Here is a 14826-nt window from a genome sequence, read left to right on the forward strand (position 1 = left end):
TCTGAGTGAGTGTGCATGTATACTGTATGTGTGCGTTTAGCGTCGTGGCCCCCCGCACTAGCTGACGGGGCTACTCCGTCACAGATGGCTTCCCTCCAGAAAAGAAAGAAAAACTAAACAAAACCATAATTAGGTATATTACTGCAAATGCATAATTTGTGTTTGAAAGGGAGTGGGTGGAAGTATAAATGTATTAGTCCCACCACTACATTATAGTAACAAATAATCTAATCTACAGCATCCTGTTTTCCAACCATTGCTGCTGTTAAATTTATTTTGTTCCTATGATTTTGATTATAATACACATGCAAAAACTTATTACACACTTTCAAAATTGTTATACAACATAAAGATAAACTCTTTATATTTTCATCTAAATTGTTTGCTATTTGTACACTCTTTAATTTCATGGCAGAAGCGTCTCCTATCACATGGCTGCTCAGAACATGAGAATGATTTGCCAGTTAGTGGTAATAAAAGGTTTCACAAATAATGTTTTGGAACCGTATCACCGATTTTTCATGGTAAACGGGTGGCTGAGGTTTAGCAGTGTGGCTAATGTTGCGATATCTTGTGATAGAATCTTGTGATTTCAGTGTAACATCCATTTACATAAATTCTCTGAACCATATGAATATAATACATATGATATAGGGAAGTTTAATAGCCAATAAAGCCATCTAAAAAGGGAAAGATGAACAATGAAGTGTGGTGTGATGGAAGGATCAGGCTTTTAAACAGGCACCAGCCTCTGTCTGAGCAACATTTCTGAACTAATGCTAACAGCAGTGTTGTGTATAATGACACCAGATTTGTATTCATTGTGCGACGCTGTGATGTTAAGGAGTCACCTGGAGAACATTTCTCTGTCAGACAATAACTGTTTGGATTGAGACTGTGGCTCAGTCATTACAGCGCCACAGAGATTGTAGGTCATGGGTGAGAGACTTCATCACAGCTCGCTTTCCTTTCTCTATTATTTATGTGTGCTTATGACTTCCAGAAAGCTCAATTAGCCGCTAAAACCGAGAAGAGTTGCTTAGAAACCAAGTGCTTTTTGCCAGCTTGTGTGCGTTTGTTTTTTCCATCTCCAAAATAGATTTAAATACTGAACTAATTAGGGGGTCAAGCCCGTGGGGCCAGGAAACCGCGTATGTAAGCATACGCAGTTCCTAGGACCAGCGGTGCTAGGAACCCTATTGTAATCGTAAGGATTATTATTATTATTATTATTATTATAATATTTATTATTATGTTTCCTTGAGTAAAAGTGGTGCTGCAGGCTAAACCGTGCAAGGTAGGGCGGTGCCCTTTGGTGGTTGGGTCCAAAACCCCCAGACCTTGGACGCAAAAATTCACAAATATCCGCCAGCAGGTGGCGCTATAACAAATGTCAACGCGTTTTGGCCAATAACTCCCACACCATTTGTTGCAAATTTAGAACCTTCATATACACAGATTCCTTGAATAGCACTGAATCTCCTGGGCTAGGCCACGCCCATTTTCGCCTAAACTTTTCTCGGAGCAAAATTGCAAAAACTGGAAAACCTACTTTTTTTAACTCCTCCTTGGGGTTTTGTCCAATCAGCGTGAAACTTGGCATGTATAGTCTTCAGTTGGACCTGATCTATAGTTCAGCAAAAAATTTTGTTCAGGCAAAATATGTGCAAAATATTAACAAGTAAATTTCTCTAGCCAGCTATTAAAATGCAAACTGTTGCATATATTGGTCAAAAATAATTGCTGACACCACCAATTCAGAGGTCCTTGGTTGCCATGAGACTGTGGGGGTATGAGCCAAATTTGAATAAATTAGGCCACTAGGGGGCGCTGCAATAATGAGAAATGTAAATCTCCTAAATGGCACAACCAATTTTTACCAAGTTTGGTGGGTATGACCTTGGGTCGCTCCTGGGACCGTATCTCAAAGTTAATTGCGATTGGTCAAAGTGGGTGTGTCATATTAATACATAAAATATAAATAAACAAACCTTTATTTCAGCTGAAGTATTATGTTGAGGGCTGTGAAATGTACAGGTTAACCATAGAAGAGCACAGAGATCACCCATACCAAAAAGTGTACCACTAGGTACATATAATGGGCTATAATGGGTGCAAACACATTTTGGCCTGTAACTTTCACACTTTAAATCACATCTTCCAAAACTTCATATCCACCTGTTCACAGCAAATGGCACGTTGCCCTGTGTCCTGATGCTCGCCACGAGCCCGTCATCCTTCATGACGTACTTCCACGGGCTCTGCGAAACCTGAGGGCCGAGTCGTGCGGGAAGGCTTGGCCCCCTTTCATAACTGCATGCAGTTCTAGTTACATTTGCTTTCAGTTGTAGCTCATGTATTTACTGTGGTTTTCCACTTTAAAGTGTCCTCAATGCGTCAGTTCATTTCAGTTTCATTGTTTTTTCCTGTTTCGACAACTTTACTGAATTTTAAACTTCCTGAAATCACACCAAACATGCTAAATAGTCAACTACTGTTATTGACTTTACATTTGATTTAAATCAAATGAAATCACACTAGATTTCATTGCAAATGCTTTAACATGTCTGTTAGCCGCACTGCTAACCCTCAGCCACTCATTAAATGGGAAAATCTAATGTCAATGTGTGATATGGTCCCAAACCAATATTTGTGAAACCTTCATTTACCGCCAACCACAGACTCAACCTCATGTTTAGAAAGAACTCTTGCACATCCATGTAATAGGAGGTGTAATGCTTCTCCCACCAGATAAACTGATCACCAGTTCAGCTAATACACCGTCAACTAAATATGTCTTTGTACGAGAGCCTTTTCACATTTGAAGAGTCATAATAGTCTGAACCAACACATTAAAAACACACTTCAGATGAAGCTCTGCATTTATTTTCAATCACAGGATAATGTGATCACTAGTCAGACCTTAACATGGAGCAAAATGTGTGTTTAGTTCACTTCACTGACATTCTCTCTCATGTTAGTGGGACATTATCAACATAGCCTCTGAGTCTCTACTCGTGGCTAATAACTGTGCTACGTTAGCGCTCCTAAAAAGCTAACACATGATTGTACACTGACAGACACACTGTTCCACTACATGTTTGTTGTTCTTTAATTGGTTCCAGAGGTTAAACAATCCTTGTTTGCATGACAGCAGAGTAAATGTTCTTTATGTTCTCAGGTCATGTCAAAGGTTCTTTTGCCGTGTGCTGCTAGTTTTCAGGGAAAATCACATTAAAAAGCTGACATTAAATATAAAGTGTTAACCCCCGCTGTCACAACGTTTGAAATGCATCACTGAGGCACGAGCTCTGAACTAACAGCATTCCAACAAGAACTCCTTTTGACTGCGTAATGACTCGTTGTCCAAAGAATTATATTTTCTCTTTTAAAAACAGATGTTTTCTCTCGTTTGATGTCGGGAACCGTGTTGAATTTCTGCTGCTTTTATCAGCCCGCATAATCTACACCATTCAAAGGTCGAACTGTAAACAGGAGCCAATTTAGATGAGTTGTAGCAGTTTGAAACTACACTCATAAAACTCAACATGCATCACCATGATTAGATTTGGATCCAGGCCGCCATCAGCTGCCAAATCCCTCCTGGAGTCTTAACTCTGGCTGTTTGACAACATTAAAAACAGCACAGGATTTCCTACCTGTCACAAATCCTATACATGCTGTTTATAATCAGGATTCCAGTATTTGTATTGAATAGTTTTGTTTTAATCACACTGTTAAGGACTTTAGAGCATATGTAAGAGTTTACGTTTATACTCGTATTATATCTTGTTTTATTGGCTTTCCTTCATTTCATGTATTTACTGACAAACTAAATGTCTCAAAACAACGTGAAAATTCTTATGTGTTTCACAAATTAAAACCTTTCGCTCAAATCTCACAAGATCAAATAGTCTTGCGTGATTTCATAGTGCGAGGTTTTCCATTTTATACAAGTCCTCTGTTTGTTTATCTTTTCCAAACACTTGCTGCACATTTAAAGGATACCTGTAGTGGAAATATAACGTAACAATTATTTAACATAACCAGTACACAAAATAAAATCTGTGCACATTTATTCAATGAAAACACATTTAGAGCACTTTTTTGAACTATTATGCACCTTAAAATTTAGGGCTTTTCCAATTTATTGTTCAAATTTTTTTTTCGAAGTGTGTATCAGGGTTTATCTGTTTCTGCTCGTGTTTTTACCTTTTTTCATTGAATTTACGATTCTCCATTTTGATGACTTTACTGGCTAAAACACTTTCCAAAAAAGTAATAGAAATGCTAAATAGGGTCAATATTCAACTACTTTTATTAATTTTATATTTATATACTTCAGAAAAATTTAATAAACGCAATGTTATGCGAGTGTGACGTTAGCCACACTCACGTTTAGCATGAAATCCTGCGCTGCAGTGTGATGCTTCTGTCATGACCTGTCACCAGTTAAACTGATCACCAGTTCAGCTAATACACCATCAGCTAAACCTACCTTTCTATCAGAGCCTTTTCACTTTTAAAGCAGTCATAAAAATCTGAACCAACCCATTAAAAACACTCTTCAGATGAAGCTCTGCATTCATGTTCAATCGCAGGATAACGTGATCACTAGTCAAACCATAACACGTGGCATGAGATTTTAAACTGGATTATGGGTACAATTGGACATATTTTTAAAATTTTCACGCTTTCGAGATGAGTATTATCTGTTTTCTGGTAAAAAAATAGCATGTAAATGCATAAAATTGTCCTAAAACATGCATGTGAGGCATTTTTGTCTTATTGGGGCTTGATTTAAAAACAGAGAGAAAAAATGAAAGTGAATTCTGTTGGGTTTTTTGGTACATTTTTCACGATCTTGGAAAGTCAAGGCCCTAAAAATACAATTAATTGGAAGTTCTATGGGAAAATGTGTGATGTGTAGGTAGGGTGTGTGTCATACTTCCATTTCAAGAGGTTTAATTTGTCTTTATTTTATGTGTCTGTTTTCTGTGATTTGAGGAAATCGGAGGCCCTCCTAGAAGATGAAATAAATGAATAAAAGCACATATTTTATATCAGTGGTTCAAGTCCCCCTTATGTCCGACGACATCATACTCAGAATTCTAAGAAAAAGCATCTGTAGATTATAATGATGGAATGAATGAGTGATAACACACATTTTAAAGAATCTTGTTTGTAAATAAGTGAAAGAAACAGTATTTAGTGTCTCCTGAATAGATTGATTTCTATATTTTTTTATCAATACACAAACATTTTTTGTTTGTGTCATTACAATGTATAATATTAAAGTCCCTATATAGATGTTTTATTCTCAGCTTGTTCAGCTAAAAACAATCATGCAAATATCCGTTTTGATAAGTGCCAAACACAAAAACAATGCACGGTTTGCCTGTAATTGTTACCGTAATTAAAAATCTCAATTTTCGCTTCCGGCACCATCTGGTTGGTTCTTTGAATCCTGAAATCCATGCGCCTTGTCGATGCATCATGAAGCTCAATGTGCCTTAGTCCATTAAAACGACAACAAAACTCCACAAAAATAACCAAAAAAACACCCAAGACGACTAAAAATACACAAAAATAATCGAAAACTGAACAAAATGACAAAAAACAGGCCCTGACAACTACACTCATGTCGGGAAGTGGTGCACGTTGAGGTGTGTTGAATGTCGGGGTGTAAATGTTAAAGTGTTGAGATGTAGCTGACCATTTTCAAGGATTATATCACAAACTTTCCTGCAATGTTCTGTGCAAATATAATGTCTATGATTGCCTTTTACCAATAGGTGGCGCTATGACTATGAATGACGGTTGGGTTAAACCATAACTGGAGGTGCTTGATTTGATTCTGTGTGGGTATAAAACAGGTGTAAATCATTTCATTGTGTAATCTTTGGGAACGTTTGTTTGTGGTAGAAAGAAATAACAGTATTTACCCAGATCAGGGAAATCCTCAGTGTACTGAAGTAATAGTTCTTCAGTACACTGTAGAATTCTGACATCATCACTTTAGGGAGTGATGATGTCAGGATTTTGCAGAAGTTCCACAGTGATGATGTCATCAGTCCAGGATGGGAGCCAATAAAATTTTCAAGGGGGCGCTATTGAGTCATTTTGCCGTTCACATGTGCATTTCCCCCAAAATATAAATTTGCGAGTCCCAATATGCGTTCAAATTTTCATGAGTTTTTTAACGTATTTAGGCCCTCAAACATGCGATCATTTCGCCGTAAATAAAATAATAAAAACGAGGTGCATTACGATAGGGTCCTACGCACCATTGTGCTTGGACCCTAATGAATGAAATAACTCCAAAAACACATTAACTCCAAAAATAATATAAAAGTAAATAAAAATACAACAAAAATATTATAAAAAATGTAAAAAAAAAAAAAAGCTCCAAAAAAACCAAAACAACTACAGAAACATACAAAACCTTTGTTCCTTTCTGTATTAAAGTTCAAAATGTTTGTTTTTCTAAATACTGACAGAAGTGTTTATAATGTGGCCCCTACAGTAAAACAAAAAGGATTAAAAAAACAACACAAAATAACAGAAAAATCTATTAAACATAATAAAAAATACACAAAATTAACCAATGATTGCAAAAGATGATTAAAATGAAAAGAACCAACAAAATGACTCTAAAACACCACACCAAAAATACACAAAAATGCCTCCGAGAACAAACAGTCTCCAAAAACACACGGACCCATCGTTTCCAGTTGTTTGTTATTCTGAATGCTGACATGAGTGTTGATAATGTGGCCCCCAAAGTTAACAAACAAAAAGGATTTAAAAAAAAAAAAAAAAAACGTAGAAAATTACAGAAAAATACACTAGGACAATAAAATTATACAAAAATAATAGAAACACATAATAAACCACAACGAAAAATTGAGTGCTCTCAAGAGATTAAAAAAATTGTGCAATTAATTAATCATGCTCTGTAATTAATTAATCTAATTAATCTCTTTTTTAATCGCACCTAAAAGTTGCTGAGAAACGTCGTCAACTTGAGGTATTTTCATTTAAATTACATTATTGTGGCAAATCAAAACATTGACGCATAACAAAGTATCTTCATAAAGTTATTTATTGTTTGATTTTAACAGACGGGAACAAATGCAGATGTAGGATTTACATTCCTCTGAATGTGAGACTAGTCCCGAGGGCTACGTATCATATTGATATGTACTTTAGTCAATCAACAAATAATAGAAAATACAAATGAAATAAAACGCTTTTTTTCTCCATCAGATAATAATATTTATCCAGTGAGTTTGTTCATTTGTCAGTCACAGCGTGCTCGCAGCATGTAGCAGTTAGCACTGTCCGAGTGTCCGCGCTAGCTGTCCGTGCTAGGTGCTACATGTTTAGCATTGAGGTGGTAGTGAAGGCTGCAAAGCTTCGGTGATCAGTCAAACTCTTTCTTGCACAATTTTGCGCACAACTAGACGTTAGTTTTCCATCCAGTGTTTTTTTAAAGCCAAAATTAGCGTAAACGAAGCTGAGCAGCTCGGCATTCTCCGCTCTTATTATAATCTGTGCATCAGTATTATGGGTATACCAGGAACTCTTGAAATAAGAAAGGTTCCGTGCTGTTTGGAGTGCAAAAAGAAATGCAATTAACAGCGGTTTTTTTTTCACATTAGTTTTTCCTGTAATTACATAATCACAATGAACCGTTAAAGTGACAGCCCTAAGAAAAATACACAAAATTAACCAATAATAACACGAAAGAACATTTTATAAAATGACTCCAAAAACACATACAACTCCAAAAATAACAGAAAACGATATTAAACCACAACAAAAATACTTTAAAATGACTCCACAAACCCTTTTGTTGTTACCTGTGTTAATACTCAGATTGATCAGGATTCTAAATGTTTCTCTCAGTTCAGAGACTTCAGGTCTTCCACTCTAGTTTTAGGACAGATGTGTTTGCAGTTGTTTATTCATTTGCAAAGTAAAGTTTGAACTATTTTAAAAGGATCTCTTTATAAAAACAAATATCTTCTTATTGAGTCCGTCCAACATCAGTGTTTAGCGAGACGCTGCTGTGTAATCCTATTTGTAATCCTCGCTGAAGATCACCGCTCAGTTTCCTAATCCCGACTAATAAACAAGTTAAAGCTGAAGTGGACGTGACCAGTAAAAAGTGCAGCATGTATTCATCCATCTGCCACAGTCGAGCTACGGTGCTAGTGCTGCAAATCCTGACCAAAGGTTCTCCCCAACGCCAGTTCAACATTTACTGGATTATTTTTATCAGTGAATAAAAGCTTATTCTGGATGTTTTTGTTCCTGTGGTTTCATTTCAGGAAAGGTTTGACACTCGTGCGTTGTGGTTTCCGGGGATACTTTGAAAGCCTTCAGTAAAGTGTTGCACATCGGGCCCAGTGCCGGGTACAGCCTCGTAAACCGACATGTTCTGTAGCTCAGTCGCGTGTGGTTTCCTGGAAACAGACGTCAGGCGTTTCACTGTGTGTGGGTTTGTGCATTCTGCAGCCGTTTCTGCAAATAGAGCTTCTTTGTTGATCCACATTGTAAAACCGCTTCCACTTCCACCACAAATGCATCATTTGCATAACTTTTTGCACAATGTCTCCACAGTGCTGCTGTCTTTACTGTGTGCAGGAAATAGACAGTAAAAATAACAATAAATATGTGAAATGAAATTAATTATTCAATAATTTACTCCAATGTCTTGAAAATTATTGTTCAGGGATTTACAAAGGAGTGAATTTAATTGTAGAAAAATAGAAAGTAGAGCCAGACTAAAAGGCTTTAATAGTGTATTTGCACTAGTTGTTTTTTACACCAAGGCTGTTTGCTACTGTGAATTTGTTTTGCCCCGTGGGTTATTTATTGTTTGACTGATTAAACGGTCCTTATTTCATTGGATTAAAGCTGTAGTCAGGCCTGGATCTCTGATGGGAAAGGTTCTCAGTAGAGCTGGACCGACATGAGATTTTTAAAAAGCCAATATAATACACAAAATATGATTAAAATTCAAAGAAGGAAGTTTAATCAGTAACACTAGCTGGGTTTCCATTACAGTTTTTCCACAAAATAATTGTGCTTCGAACATGTTTCCATTGAAGGTTGTTATGGAGTCTGGTTACTCCCGTGAAATCTCATCCTGTGAGACTTCTCTGCAGGAAGACGGACTTTCCAAACCTCCTTAGAACACTCTGCATTCCTTGGTTGTTTCACGTCTAATGTAGCACTAATCATTATTAAGTTTAACGCTAAGAAATGTCTGGGTCTCCTCTTCTGTCCACACGTACCGCGTCATGTTTACTCAGAGAGAAGTGGTCATGTGACAAGTAATTGCGGAAAAAGTGTTTCTGTTGCGCTTTTGCGATACATTTCAATATCAAAACGTTTGAAAAAGAGATTTTGCGCATTTCCAAGGGTGATGGAAACGCACCGATTGTCAATGTAATCACTGTATTTCTGAAGGACAATGCAAAAAAAAGTCTAAAATAAAGTTTCTCAAATTGCAGTAAACATGGATAATTAAAAATGTCCAAATATAACTATAAACAATGAACTAGTGACTTCTCCCAGTGTTCTATAAATGTTAAATCTGATTCCAAAGTGGTAGAAAGCACAAAGCCTCAGAATCTCTACGCAGCAATGATGTAATCACACAAAAGGTCACATTTATTCATGCTCAACGAATAAAAACGTACTTATCGTACAAGAAATAACTTGCATAAGTAAAATTACCTAAATAAAAGCTTAGGCCAGCTGCCCCTTTTTTCCAGAAGTAAGTCTCAACTCTCGGTGACAACAAGAATATGTTTCTGTTAATAAATACAATTGCTTAAATAAAATCTTAGGCTGGTGTTTTCTTTGATATTTCAAAAATAAAATAGAACAAATAACACAGCAAACTTTAACTGCTGTTTTGTGTGATTTCTCAGCTAATCACATAACCAGGGTGGACATATGTTGGGCTTAGTGTGTAGGATTACACAGTCCATAATTGTCTATGTGGGATTACTGTCCGTCAGGAACATCTACGTCTTCTGGACTGAGATTGTTTCACTGTTCTGTCACAATATCTTCAACGATGGAGAATACTGTTTCTGCTGCGTCACTAGTACCAGGGATGTATAGCTAGTGTTTAGCTAATTATGCTTGTAGAGGGAGAGCTGAGTCATGGTTCGTCCACCAATAAAGGGCGTCTGCTGAAAGAGATGGTGGATCAGCCTCCAGGAACTTATTCAGCTCCTTTTCAGCTCTGGTGCACACACACTCCTCCTTTTGTTTTATATATATATATACACACTGTAGGGATGTAACGATTAATCGTAAGGCAGTTAAAAATTGATTCACAGGTATCACGCTTGACATCGATACTTTTAAAATTGAATTGCTGTACTTTTTTAAACAGCAGATAACGCTATATATTTATCCCTTCTCTTCAGCAGTGTACCAGCGGGCGGAATCTGCTACTATTTTCTTTCTGGCCGCCTTCTACTCTTACATGTTAATGTCACATATTCATAAATGATTCATTACCCCTTAAGCACCGAAAGAATATCTGTAATATTACGTGAATATCTGCAAAAGTCACGTTTTTCTATTAGCTCTGTCTGCTAGCATAGCATCTCTTCTTCACTGCTAGAATAACTGCATGCCAACCGACCACTGGGTTACCAGCCCCCTCTGCTGGTCCAAACAAATATCTGACGTAAATCAGTGCAATGACGTTTTTTTTTTTTTTTTTTTAAAGTCCAATTGTTAAGGGACAAAATACATTTTCAGTTGCACTTTTAAAAATGAAAAAGAACTATTATGCAGTTTTGCATTGTTTACTATAGAACCAGAATTTAAATTAATAAGCTTCTTCATTTGTATTATTCCTTTATTTCATTCAAGATTTATTTTGAATGAAATTGCATTGTTTTGAATAGTTTATCAAGGGATTCTTTTGACAATTAAAAATAAAAGGAAAATAATACAGTACAGTAATATTTTTCAGTCATCATTTGTCTACATTCCCATTTTGTAAAATAAATCGTGAGAGAATCGTATCGTGAACCCAGTATCGTGAATCGAATCGTATCGGGAGTTGAGTGTATCGTTACAATCCCTAATACTGTATAACTGCTTTCGTCCTTTACGTTGTCTGTTTTTTGTTGTTTTGGTTTTGTGTTAAATTGATTTTTTAAATTAAAAAATCAATTTAAAATCGGCACCCAAAAAATTGTGATATATCGTGTAATCGATTTTTTTCACACCCCTACTTATTACACATACAGACTTATTACACACATGGACGTCAGCAAACCGAACAGACTTCATCGAGGTATGAAGCACCAGAGCTTCACTAATGATGCACGGATCATTATAAAGTTCATTTTTCACTCAACGTCTTGTATAGTGGAGGTAGAACAGCTGTGTATTAACCACTGGCTTTGATTGACTAAAGTACGCAGTGTTCATTGACTTTTCTCCACTGCTCTATCTCTCTTCTCCTCCGCGGATAAAAGTGAAACCATGTGTTATTGTCCAGCTGCCGCTTCAAGACTACAATCAAAATAAAGGTGAAAACAGTTCTCATGTTGTCTTCTGTGTTATAGCCGACAATAAAAGGTTTGTTGTGTGTTTTTCCAGATAGACGTGAATACGTCACCCTCTCCCCTGTCCAATCAGAACATTTCCCAACCCCCAGACCTAAAGCGGAATTGAATAAAGCCGAATAAACCTGTTTTCCATGTAAACCTTATCTCGGAATTAATATTTCCATGTAAACATGAAGCAGAACACTTTAATTCTGAATAATTTAATTCTGAATAACTAATTCCAAATTAAAAAACATTATGTAACCGTGGCCATTCACTTCCTCTTTTCGCTGCACCTACACAACTTTACTATCCATGCTAACTTTAGTAAACCATGAAATATGAAGATTCTGTGATATTTGGAGTTATTATTAAAGTAGCAGAGCACCTTTGGATGAGAGATCACCCGTGATAAGCAGAGCTCAGGGGGAGAAGAAAGGAGTTTACGAGACAGATTATGGCGCTATGAGAGTTGATGCTGAAGTTTCCACCAGCTCACAGCAGCTTACACTCGACTAGAGCATGTGTAGAACTAAGTGGACTATTGAGAGTGTGGTGATGGTGAGAGAAAATGATCAAAAAACGGGGGAAGCGGTGAGACTTGGCATGTCCGGGAGGAGGAGGAGGAAGGTGTGTGTGTGTGTGTGTAGAGAATGATGGGGGAGAGACTTGGAGTAAGGCCAAAATACAGTAAGAAATCAATTCAACTCTGGCACAGATGGTAAAATGATATTAATGTTGCCATCAATAGCCCAATCTCAGTGTTGTTTTAGTAGTTTTATAGAAGGAAACCAATGTTGAGGTGTCACTAAAGCAAAAAAATTTGCTTCAAAGTCAGTAATAGATTTTTTCAGAAAAAGCCGCTTCTCAGCTTTTTGTCACAAAACTAGCGTTTTGTGTGAAACTTGCCTCTATTCAACTGCTAATTACAGAAGAACCAAACAAGCTAGAAACAAAAACTAAAATTCTAGTGAAAGTGGAGAGTCTACTCTTTCAGAATCTAGATTGTCATAGTACAAAATATTCTGTGGGTCTTTAAAAATCAGTCAAATTGCTCTAAAATGACTGGCAGTGAGGGGGGGGGTCGCTGTTCTGAAAATGGCTGGCAGTGATTGAATTAATAATTCAAAGTCATGTTTTAAAGAAGCTTCTTAAAGTAGAGAATGGAAAGGATAATATTCCATCATTTAATGAAATGGATGCTGTTATTCACGTGGTTTTCTGGGAAATCCTGTCACATCTTTGTCATGTAAGATTGCAGGAAGAATTTAATCTGGCACCAGAGGAACATCTCACTGATTTGATGTGGTTTTAAAGGTCTTTTCCAACATTCTGGTCAAAAGAAAAAAGTATTTGTAGAAATGTATTTAATGATCAGCTCAGTGTGGGACTGGAGTTTAAATGTTAAGTACGGAAAGATTGGTTTTGAACTGTTTAGTATCCAATCAAGTGAATTTACCAAACCTAAGAAAGTAGAAAGGTTAACTGCAGTATCTTTACTTGACCACAGGGGGTGCACTGTTTCAGTGAATCTTTAAAAAGGACCAATAATAACTGCCAGAGTCTTAACATATCAATATCACACATTTACTCAAGGTTATTCACCATAAACGAGTGGGCAAAGAGACGGAAATGTCAATTTTCGCTCAAAATATGATGTGATATGATGCAATATTCACAAGTTAACTTCCTGAAATATAAATATGACACAGACTAAACACTCATTTGTTGGGACATTTTCACACAATTCCACTGAAACAATTGGTTTAATGTGGAGCAACTTTTGCAAATTGACAAATGTCAAATCTTTTGCAAAATCTTATGTGATCTGATCTTATGTTGCAAATACAGCTGAGAAAAATGAGATTAATAATGATGGTTAACTAAATTAACTATTAATGATTTCAGGAACTTTAAAAGTCTGTAATGATTAGAGAAAACAGAAAATTGGTGGATCTTCATTTTGACCAAATCTATTAATGATTTAAAAACAATTGATTCCTGTATCCACTACACCTTACATTATTCTGCGTTAATAATGTATGGTTCTTTAATGTTTTCCTTACTCATTTATTTAATCATGTAGATACAGAAAAAGATTATACTCCACTGTGTCACTTTTTGTGTTTTTTTCCTCATTTATTTAATTGGATTCAGCATTGGCAGTCTTCCTGAAAACTCTGTTTTTTTGCCCAATTATTGAATAAGCGCCGATGGCTTCAGCGTTCCTCCCTCTCTTCAGCTCGGTGCTAATGATTTGCAGCGTTGCTAACGTTCACTGCTTTGTATTGAAGCTCTGAGCTGTGGTGTCACTGCAGCCCCTAAATCACCATCAGTCTTTACACTCATTGTGTGTCTTTCCTCCCACACATTCGCTGCCTCCGGCTCTTTTTCACACATACCCCCAGTTGCTCTCATCAGCCGCCTCTTTAGCTGTCGTTCTGATTTTGTGTTTTTCACGCAGACCCACTGTCTCTACGCTGCGTCCCACAGGGTGTCGGAACAGGTAGAATCAATTATAGACCTTCAGCTCGTCCACAACTAGCTCTATAATGAAAGATATTAATGACTGAGGATTTCACGTCATGGCTCTGGCTTCAGTGTGTGTGAGACGTAGGGATGGACGATATAGACTAAAACATGCATCCCCATAATTTCTGGTATTTGTCACAATAATAGTTTGGTTGTCCTGAGAGCGTGCAGGTCTCATTTGACCTTAAATATGACCTTGATCAAAGGTCTAGGTCACACATTGAAAGGAAATGCTGTTCAATGGTACCAGTGGCCATGTTATAGGGAAAAAAGTTTTTTTTTTTTTTTTTTTTTTGTGACGTCATGAACTATGACCCCACCGATATTTATACTGGTAGGTCGTACAGCTTTGGTCCAAAGAAATAAAATACTCCACTTGAGATGAGCTCTTCATAATTATAGGCACCAAACTTGTATGATGATTTTGGTAGAAATGTGGAAAATTTTGGTTTTTGACACTTGACGCGACGTGACCTTGACATTTTGGCTCCAAAAAAGGTCGACTGCAATTTTCAATTGCCAAATATAATAAAACAAATTCCATCTTCAAGTGTAGTGAAATTCCTTAGAAACACAAATGAAATTGAATAAATCGACTTTAGAATGTGCTTCAGTAATAACGTCATTTGAACAGATGAATAGTGACGTGTATGTCACATGACGTGTGACATGTTTTTATCCTTCTATAAAAGTGTTAAAT

The 14826-nt window shown here is 36.7% G+C and overlaps 1 protein-coding gene across 2 annotated transcripts in view; it reads left to right on the top strand.

Moving 5' to 3' along the window:
* Positions 1–14826, top strand: part of znf609b (zinc finger protein 609b) — a 133029-nt gene that overhangs the window by 87220 nt on the left and 30983 nt on the right. The window lies entirely within an intron of this gene.

The sequence above is a fragment of the Gouania willdenowi genome, chromosome 3 (genome assembly GCF_900634775.1).
Source record: "Gouania willdenowi chromosome 3, fGouWil2.1, whole genome shotgun sequence".
Taxonomy (NCBI): Eukaryota; Metazoa; Chordata; class Actinopteri; order Blenniiformes; family Gobiesocidae; genus Gouania; species Gouania willdenowi.